This window comes from Tetrao urogallus (assembly GCF_951394365.1).
Source record: "Tetrao urogallus genome assembly, chromosome: 3".
Classification (NCBI taxonomy): domain Eukaryota; kingdom Metazoa; phylum Chordata; class Aves; order Galliformes; family Phasianidae; genus Tetrao; species Tetrao urogallus.
In genome coordinates this window covers 52,203,538-52,214,813 of record NC_136815.1, presented here as the reverse complement: position 1 = coordinate 52,214,813, position 11,276 = coordinate 52,203,538, and positions in this window count along the sequence as shown.

Here is an 11,276-nt window from a genome sequence, read left to right as displayed (position 1 = left end):
TGAAGTCAATGAGCTAAAATAGCAGCAGTGGGGTAGCCTTCTCCTGATTTTGGTGAGGAAGTGTTCACAATAAATTAGAACTTACTTCTCCAGAAAGCGTCTACCTGGCTCTTCCTGTACCTAGTGATTAATGATTATAAAAAATAAAAAATAAAAAAATCACTTCCAAAGGCACACAGATTCTTACTGTGAGAATTTGTATCTCCGTGTATATATTCAACCCTATAACTCAATTATAGGCAGCTACTTTCATTCTTGTTATGAAACTTTAAGACCCTGGCTATCAACCCCTTCCTTATTCCTCCATACGTACATAACATATGACAGCTAGATAAGTCTAATTGCACATATATATAGTAAAATTCAATAATATTTCAGGAATGCTTTTTTTCTTCCTTTTTATACTGCTTTCATTTTTATAATAGGTTCCAAAAAAAGGCAGTGATATTTAACTGCAGGATAGTGCAGTAGTGGTGAATTTTCCATGCGACAGAAAAAAATGTCAGGGTCATGCAGGGTTGCAAACTTATTTGTCAAAAAATCCCTCTAGATCATTGTCAGACTTTTTCCTAGCAAGCATTGTGCAAACCCAAATGGTCTACCCATTGCTGAAGAACTTCCTTGCTACCATTTTTTCAAACTCAAACACAAATAAAATTGTTTCAACTTTTTTTCTGTCCAAAAGTTAGTCCATTTTTTTCTATGTTTTTATTTCCACATAGGTCAAGATTTCTGTTGTTTACTGTATGAACACAATACTAGCAGGTCTTGGAGATTCCAAAAACTGTAATTCCCAAACTAATTTACAATAAAGTTGTGTATCTCCAACAGTGGTATTGCTTCTGCTGAAAGAAGAGAAGGCATCCCAAATACACTGATTTCCAGGGTGTAATCTCAAAGACTATTTATTCTTCCAGCCTAAGAAAAGAAATTACTTTCCAACAACTCAACACAAATAATTAATTTCACGTTATGCTCCAGACCAAGATTTCTATTCTAAATTTCCTTACTAAAAATGTCAGCAGTCCTGTCTGTGGGAGCAGCTGGGTTTCACAAAGGTACCAAACATTCAGCACTGGCATAATATTCTGGGCTAGGAGCTCCACAATTTATTGCAAGCAGAGCTCTAGGCTGTTGAGCTTCACTAGTACCCTCAATGAGAGAACAGATGGAGAATTAGAGCTCTGAGCCTTCATTAGCATTGCTTATGTCCAAAGACAACCTTAGCTCGGCACTACTTGTACAAATGCTTCTAATCTGTCTACCCTTTTCCGTATGAATTCTCCTTACCTCCCACATATTTGCAGCCTGGACAAGTATTATCCATTCCCTGATGAGGACAGATAATTTATGCTCCCCCTTTATTCAATCAAATTTATTCATTCTTACTTATACTCTCTGGAAGACCACTGGGAGGAAAGGTCCAGTTGTAGCATAAAATGCCTGAAATGAGCATTTATCAGAAAAGACAATTCCATTCCTTCAGCCAACAGCTGAAAATAATTGCTCTATAAGGATAGATACAATTCTCTAGGAGATTTGAGGTGTTGCACCATCACAAATGCTTTGGGCACTTTTATCTGAAATTTTTTTCCTATTGAAAGGTGAAAACTTTTAAGAGCATTTGTATCTGCCTGAATGTGGACGGAATACTCAGAGAGACTGTAGAGGAGTTTATTTTTTTAGTACACAGAGATTGTAATTTTCCTGAGTTTGTTTTCTGAGACCTAGATGAAACTGGACTATTCTGGCTGATGTTTTGTGAAGAAAACACAACCTGAAACCTTCTTCATCAATACATAATATTTCAAACAAAGTAATTTAAATCTGACTGAATCAGGAAAGGAGATAAAGCCTTATAAGAGTTTTCTCATCCTTCCTAAGAAAACAGTATTACCTAGAATGCCAAAGTGGAGCAGATATGCCAGATTATACATGCTTATATCAATTCTTTTCTTGCCTTGCTTGCAGAATGATCTCAGGAGACATATTCTACTATCTGAGGAATGCATGCCTAATAGTAGATGTTGGATGACCATGCTTTAACATTATTGGTTTTCTATCTCACTTGTCTCTTGTATGTTTTGCCACAGTATATCATAGGCTGATGTGCTAAGAATCTCCAAGGACACTGTATTCTCCAAGGAAACCACACACCAATTTTAAAACTTTCGTCTACAATTTTATATATATATTTTTCAATTAATAATAAAGAAAATTGATTTTTTTTTGCTGTCATTAAGTGCTCTACACAGCATTGTAAGTAGATTAGTGATGTTATTGTAAATGTCCTTGAAACAAAGCCTTAAAATTACAACAGACTCATTAACAACTAGGCTCATCAAGATTAATGCTATCACAAAGCAAATCAGTGGGATTAATACTGATTCATTATTAGCATCTTTCATTACCAAAAAAAAAAAAAAGAGAAGAAGTTCCTCTGGAAGGGATAATGCCATTTTAGGGTCACACCTCCGATGGAATGAAGAACAATGCCTAGATATTATTTACAAAAAGACAGATGTACATATATGTGTGTAAAACTTTTCTGATTGCAATTGACAATTGTTTGCTTGTTTGCTCACAACTGACTATTCTTGACCTTGCACGACATGGAGTTATCAGAACAATCCACTCCCTACAGTGTTTACAATTTAGAAGACAAACATGAAGGATAAAACACACTAGGGAAACTAGAGGATAAAATTCCTTGTAAGTAACGGTGGCTTTGTTCCTTGTTTTGTTGATTGTGTATGTGTGTGTTTGTGTGCATGTGTGTGTATTGTTCACATGAAGATGGGAAGGAGTGGAGGTCTACAGTGTTCTCTGAAAATATGTAGCAAAAAATATCATATCTTCCTAAGCCTTTTCTAACTGAGGGAGGTGAAGTCTCCCAGTACTGTTAGCAGCTAATTCATTGTGGTCCTGCATCCTGCTTTTTAGAACAAACAGAAAAGTAAATAATAATTATTGCTTATTTGTGAGTTAAAGATATTATATAATTTCAGCACCAATATCAAAATAGCTTGCTGGGAAAAATATATATACACATATAAAATTCTTAGAAAAATACTGACAGTTACAGACCAAGTAATACCAAATATCTTGAAGACCTTGAATTTTAAGCTGACAGAGGGAGAGAGAGGAAGAGAGGAACTGAGGAAGAGAAGGTTAGGAAAAAAAAATTCAGACCTAAGAGTTTGGAAACTATATATGCCATATATGTGGCAAAAACGGAGAATCAGTTTTCTTGCTTGGTTCCATTATTTTTTTACATGTGAAATTGTTTTACATGTTTTATTCCTGACAATTGCCAAAGATGTTGTTGTCTGCTAAGTTCTTTAGTCTCCAAAAATGATTAAACCCACAAGGTTGTACAAATAAGGGGCAAAATACTGTTGGAAGGTGAAGTATAGATTTTTGACAATCACCAGTAACATTAAATTGCAAGATCATGAGCTCCCAAACTACAGCTTGAAAAGGTAAAGAAAGTAGCTTACTAAACTTGCAGTGTACCTTATGGTGTGTATAGATGTGGGCATAGACATAACTTTATTTGTAAATCTTAACTGCATTATGCAATCCTGATTTGATCTTACTAGAAACTCAGTTTATTTAAAAATGAGGCTGAATTCAAATTGATTAATATAATACACTGAGATTGAATATTATGTTCTTTATCTGATATTTTTCGTTATGGATTGTATCTGTACACAGTTCCAGCTACAAAAACGTATCGCAGATCAGTCTTTTTGCCCATGATGTATTTTTCTGTTTCTGTTTCTGTGCACTTCTGTGTTAACCTACAATTATGATTTCTGTCTTAATTTTCCTATCATTTACCTTTGCACTTCATAGGAAAAAAAGTGCCAAGAAATACAAAAACTTCGACTCTACTTTCTGTGGCTGCCTTTCCACCAGTTCTGAAGCTATTTTACCAGAGCTGACAGAGGAATGCTCATTTGGAATCACAGTGCCAATCCTCACACCAGAAAATTTAATATTTATTTTGGTTTGTTTTTAATATTATTTCAAAGAAAAAATTCAGATATGACTGGATAATTGCACACCATTACTGGTATGCAATGGGGATGAAGTTAAAACATGCTCTTCTACTATCAGTAATCCTTGTGCATAGATGTACAATACATTGGCATTATGTGATAGCTCCTCAAACATATGTTCTCATCCAGTGGTAAGTAGGAGGCTTATCTCTTTTTTGCTGAAATACAACCAATAATACCTTGCCTTAACATGAATATATGATATTAAATGGTGTATCTAAAAAAATATATACGAGTGTTTTATAACACTGTGCATGGCATTTTACATACATGTGTGAGCCACATGACAACCAATGGGGAAAATTAAAACTGTGATTGTGCAGAAGGCATTCAAGGAACAAAATTTGCTGAAGAAAAGTGTAAGCACACAGCAATGCAAATAGGCAGGCATCCTGCTTGTGTATGGAGGAGGGATAATTGGAATGACAAAAGAAAAGCAATATCAAGAACACAGTCTTTCTTTCTTTCTTTCTTTTTCTTTCTTTCTTTTTCTTTCTTTCTTTTTCTTTCTTCCTTTCTTCCTTTCTTCCTTTCTTCCTTTCTTCCTTTCTTCCTTTCTTCCTTTCTTCCTTTCTTCCTTTCTTCCTTTCTTCCTTTCTTCCTTTCTTCCTTTCTTCCTTTCTTCCTTTCTTCCTTTCTTTCTTTCTTTCTTTCTTTCTTTCTTTCTTTCTTTCTTTCTTTCTTTCTTTCTTTCTTTCTTTCTTTCTTTCTTTCTTTCTTTCTTTCTTTCTTTCTTTCTTTCTTTCTTTCTTTCTTTCTTTCTTTCTTTCTTTCTTTCTTTCTTTCTTTCTTTCTTTCTTTCAGGGGAGGTAGAATAGCTGCATAAAAACATTAGGCCTAAGTGAGGAAAACTGATAACTTGGGACCACCAAGGTACCTGCCCTTAAACTAAATGACATCAGTTATGTATATTCACAACTAATGTAGAACACAAGTGTTACAATCAAAAGCATTGTATATGTAGTGATGAAGATTAATGATGCATATGAAATAACTATTTGCAAGTAGATAAATAAAGTGTAAAGTTTAAACCTGGCATGCTTTACCTGTCTTCTATGCATTCACATCACAGTAACATCTGATTCCTTCTTATACATACAAGTACATGTACTCTGGCAACAAAGAGATAAACTAGCTGTCACTCAATCCCTGGCTGGGAGTACACATAGTGACATGTTCTATCATATGCCTCCATGCCTGCCATATTTTCTCAAGGAACAATTTGCTTACTGAATGTACTAAAGAAAGAGTTTGTAGCGATGCTTCCTAAGAGGGAGAATTAGTGAATTCGGGAGTGGTGCCATGCTTCTTAGAGAATTAAAGCTCATATAACAAACTGTAAAAATACCCATTGTTTCTGTTAAAACAATGAGATTCTACATGTGGGATCATGATCCTGTCTATTTCTCCCCTGCCCTGACATTTCTGACCATTCCATCCCTTCACATGGGAAACTTCCTGGTCAGAGTTTTGCTTGATATTTACAGAAATCACTCAAGGAAGGGAAAGGCACCTACTGAATGGCTGGGAATCTTCCCATTGTAATGGGAAAAACAAGCGTACCAGGCTTAGTCTAAAGATAATAAATAGATAGAGACTGTCTTTCCTTCGGGGCTGAAAAAAGAATGGGTGAACTATTTATGTGAACTTTGAGATGCTTTTTGATGGTGTACTGTATGATTTGGATTATGATGGCAACATACTTCATAGCTACTGAAGAAAGTAGAACAATAACATATGACAAATACAGTCAGAAATGCACAAACACAGAGACACAAATTGAATTGTTGGTGCAATTCCACTCACTTCAGTGGAACAACACCAGGAGATGAAATCCTCCTGCAGATTATTTAAGGTTCAGAGAGTGCATTTAAAGCGCAATAAATGGATAACACCCAACTTGGGCACTTTATTACCAAGTTTTCTTGTTCTCTTGTGGGATGATCCAGTCAGTGAACTGCTATAACCTTTCGTTTCTCATTGGTACTAACATATATCACTACGTACTCAAAGTACTGTATATGAGAAAATCAATAAATGCAATGCGTAGATGATAAATGTATACCATTTATTTCTTTGTTGCTAACATGTCCTAATAAAAACATTATCTTGAAAAGAAAGCGAGGATACCCTTATGAAAGTGAGAACTGTTCTTTCTCATTAAGTACAGAGGTGTGCTGCAACAAATACGTTTTCTTGTTTCAAAACACTGGGATGTATGGATGTTCAGAAAGAATTAAGACTGGCACAAAGAAATAATGCCTAGGCTTTAAATTTTTCATTGCCTGCAAGGTGTCATGGAGAGGTTTCTGTGCATAAAGCTCAGAGAAAAAGTTGGTCTGAACATCATTTTTCCATTGAATCTGTGATTTATATGTGCAAACAGAACAAGTAGTAAATGTGAATGAATTCAATTTGTTTTCCTGTCCCACTGTCTCAAAAAAAAAACCAAACAAACAAACACCTTTCTTGTCGATGAAATATCTCAACAGCTAAGTAATCCAGTGCCACTATATTTTATGTGAAATGACAATGGAGAATTTCACATTTCTTTTGAAAGGCAAGAAAACACAATGTGAACTTAAAATGTGACAAATTTTTTTTCTTACTTATGTATAATTTTTTTTTAAATTGCAGATACTTCACAACTGTATGGTCAGGTGACATGTCAAAGTAGAGAGTGAAAAATAATTTGCTCTCTTTCCCATATAAACTTTTTATTCATGTATTTTCTGTCTGACATTTTAGTAGTTTGTAAATGTAAGGGATAATGTTTTTAAGTGAAGGGCAGACTTCGGTAAAACACAGGAACATATTTTATGAAAACATACTTTATGAAAACTAATATCCCTGTAGTTATATTTTTCTTATCTCAAAAATTCTACATTATCCAACATTCATTACTCCATTTTGCAACCTGTAATTATAACTCCCTTCACAACAATTCTGTCTTTATCTTGGTACTATTTTTCCTGAAAAATCATGTATTTCACTGTTAAAAAAACAAAACAAAACAAAACAAACAAAAACATTCAAACAAAGACATGGTTAATCTCTGTATTCCCAACTTGACTTTAAAGTATTATTTCATTCAGACCCACATTATTAGAGTGAAAATAGACATGGCTATTTCTTCTGACCATAAAGACAGTCAAAAATCATCCTGCAGAACATTTAATAGATTAAGAGTGCTTCTTTTCCCACTCTAAGTAGAGATTACTTCTGAATAGGTTTCCTTTTTTGCAGTAGTGTTTAATGAACTTTATCACATCTCCCCACATTTTATACAGAAATATTGAGATACATTGTCCCCCTCCTCTAAAATGAGAACTTTAGATTTACTCAAGGTAAAAGGAAAAAAGATATTTTTGAAGATTTGATACAATGGAGAACTGTATCCCCTTGCAACTAACTAAAGAAATAAATGATTTTTTTCCTCCTATTCTACTGAAACACACATGCATGCATGCATCATTGGAAAACACGTGTTTCGTGTTTCGAAGGTGGCCATACTCAGAGAAACAGTGTCTTCCCTTTGTTAACTGTTTTGTTGCAGATAAGCTACATGAGGCCCCAACAATTCTCTCTGAAGAAATCATCCTATTCCACAGGTTTCAGAGAGTGATAATGATAAAAGCTAAATGGTAAAATGAAGCCAAGTCCAGAAGTAAGAAAAGAAGAAAGAAAAAGACAGTTAATGTATGTAAACAGTACTCAGAGGTAACATTGCCAAAAGAATCAGAAAAGAGAAAAAAGATATTGAAAGTGTAATTAATCTTTTAGTACAAAATGACAACTGAATATTTTTTGTGTAACTGAAACACAGTAAGCAAGGACATTTTATTTTAAACAAGTAATTTGATAACTGACAACTAAGTTTGGCATCATGTATGTACAATTAAAATCAATAGAAATGTATATTTTAAAAAATCAATTTAAATGGATTAAGAACTCATTCACTGGTAGATTTTAAAAATTACAGCAAATTAGAAATAATCATCCACAAAGAGTATTTTCCCCGCTCATGTCTTAGATCTATTCTTGGCTTGGTATAGTAAATATAATTAGCAATGTTTTCAAAGGATATAAGATTTTTGTATGCTAGCAAAAAAGGACAAATGTCCTTTTGGAATGTGTGGAATGTTAAATAATGATGGGAGAAGCTGTTGGTCTAAAATGTGATCCTTTGAATAACTGATGCTATAATATAACCAAGTATAGGTTCAGGCACTGGGAAATAAGAATGTAGGTCATACTTTTGAGAAGAGCCGCATTCTAGATTGCAGTGACATTGAGAGGGATTTAAGGGTCAAGAGAGATAATGAAATGAAGAGTGAAGTGCTGTAACTAACAGGGTAAGTGTAATCCTGAGATATGGAAGCAAGGAAATATCAAATAGGAAAAAGGAGAATGTCTCACTAATAGCATTCACTGAAATGAAGCACTTACATGTAGTTCAGGTCTTTTCCCAAGAAAGCGTTGAAGAATTGACAAGAGTTTCGCATAATAGCTGTGAAATAACAGTAAACACAAACAAACTACACAAAAACAAAACGAAACAACTATAACAAAAAAAACCCAGCAAAGTATGGGCAACTCATTTATAGCAAGCCTGTGAAGCTCACAGTTTTTATTACTAACCAATCAATAAACGTGATTTAGTTGTATTTACGAAAAGGCATATAAGGAAATGATTTAGACTTGCCAGTAAAAGACAAGAAAGGATCTAGTGGTCAGAATCAGAAACCAAGAAGACTAGATTTCAATACAACCAATTGCTGGAAAAAAATGTTATCTAGAAATACATTGATACAACTGACACAAATTTCAAAAAAGGCTGGAAATGATTCTAAAATGCATGCTGTAGTCATATGGTTTAGAGAATATAAATGGCTTGAAATTTGGTTCTACAATGTCAGGTTAGAGGAATCAATCGTTCTGTACTGATCTTAAATTTATAAGGAGGATGTATTCAAGTCTCTGGGACATAACCCAAGATGTTACTCCAAAAGCACAAAAAATCAAGCAAGCAATAAGCTGATTCTCCTAGGAATTCCCAGAGAACTGGTAATGCTTTCATGTAAATTTGTAGTTGTATAGCTAAAGTATCTCATCAGGAATTTGATCCAAAACAAAGGAAAAGTAAGACTAGGAGAGAAAGCTGGTAAAGCTTAGCTGATTAGACAGAAAAATTACAGGAAATAGTTGTTAAAAATTTGAAGTTGACTGCCATCCTCCTGCATGAAGAAAATTTATATTCTATTTAAGCTATATCATAATATTTCTGATTATAATCTCTTCCTGCACACCACAGACTTTTCTCTATAGCAAATTAAGCTCTAACTGTTGAGATCCTAGAGGTAGCTTAATCTGTGCCTTTTCTGATAAATTTTCATTAGAATGAGAACTATCACTATATGTTGACATAACGTATAAATTTTTAGTAGCATGAATAAAATTCCCTGACCAAGTATATTTTTCTTTCATCTTCCATCCTTGAGAAATGGACTTGTCTGAGCACACAATGGATTGGTCTTCAAAAGAAATTAACAGGCAAAAGTCACAAACAAACGCTCCAAAAGGTAATATTTTATAACTATATAGAATTAAAGCTGCAGAACTGCACAGTTCTGGAAGGAAAATCATAATTCATTTGCTATTATTTCTGTTTTATTTTAATTTTACTCGTGTATCGTATTTGTGACCTGTGTAAATTAGATCTGGGCACCGATTTGGTTGTATAATTTGTATGATGAAGCCTTTTGAAACTATAATATTCTGTATGGGTTCCTCAGGACAGTAATTACAAACAAAGGAGATGTCAGCTCACTTACTGTATTGTGAGCCATTTTTCCATTTTCCATCTCTCCTAAATTGCCAAAGGTCAATCAAGTTGCAGATAAATTTCCTCTCCGTATCTCTTTGTCAGTGCTCAGTCAAGTTAGAGAGCTCTCTCAGTTTCTTGCAGCATCAGAATAGATCTACTTTATTGTGTTCAACATACATCTTATATACCATCCTCTTACAAACAATAAGTTCCTGTAACAGTTAATGGGCCCTAACTTGTCCAAACAACACTGATAAAGAATGAAAGGTTTTTCAACTGTGACAAGATTAACTGCACATAGGAAAGAACCTCCTGTTTATCTTTTGTCTCCTTTTGCTCTTTGTCTTGCGTTCCAATATCCCAAGGCTTCATAGTGATAAGGTCTATCAAGCTCTTTGGTGACTCACACACAGTTACATCTTCCCTCACATCTCCTCCCTTCTCTCTCAAATTTACTGCATATAAGTTAAAGTGAAAATTTTACAATTGTGATTTAAAAATAACAGTGTAGATCCATATGGTGGGTTCAAATTCCCAGAACAAATGATCGTGTTTCTCCAGGAACAATCAGAAACCCTAAAAGTCTTCAATGACTTCTGGCAACCTAGATATATTCTTATAATATTGGTGATGGAGTAAAGAAGAACATTTCCTCAAACAAAGAAGTAGATATTCCCTTCTATACAAATTCAATGATTTATTTCAAACAAACATCTCAAAAAAGTAACTGTTCTTGTATTCAATGTAAGATGGATAGGATCTAAATATATGAAGTGTTCTAGGAAAATAATGCTTCCTATTTTATTGTATTGGTCCAAAACATCAGAAGCAGGTGTTGGTGGTATGGCAGGAGAGGTTTAACTTTCCCACCATATTCCATTGCATTTTGTTACTCTTTGATGTATGGCAGCAAAGAGGCAGTCTGATAAATTGGCATCTGACATAGAAGTGCATATGAAGCAAAGGTGTGTCAGTAAATTCTTCCATGTGGAAAAAATGAAACCCATAGACATTCATTGCTGCTTGCTGAAAATTTTTGGAGATGAAACAGTGGATGTGAGCACAGCGAAGCAATGGGTGGTACATTTCAACAGTGGCAACAGTGACAGTGGGTCACCACTGCTTAGGCAGATTTTTACATTAGCTAATGGTGGTGAGTATGTTGAAAAGTAGTTTCTGATAGCTGAGAATTTGCTCTATCAAATAGTGTGATTGTGTCTGTTGTAGTTTCCATGGAAATATATCGGAGGCATTAATTTTTGAGCAACCCATGTACAAGTCAAGTCACCTAGCACCTCCCCCTGGTTATATTCTTATGTTGTCTGTAAAATAAACTGTTTCAAATGGCACCAGTGGTCATATTTCTTACTATTTGTATTACTTCT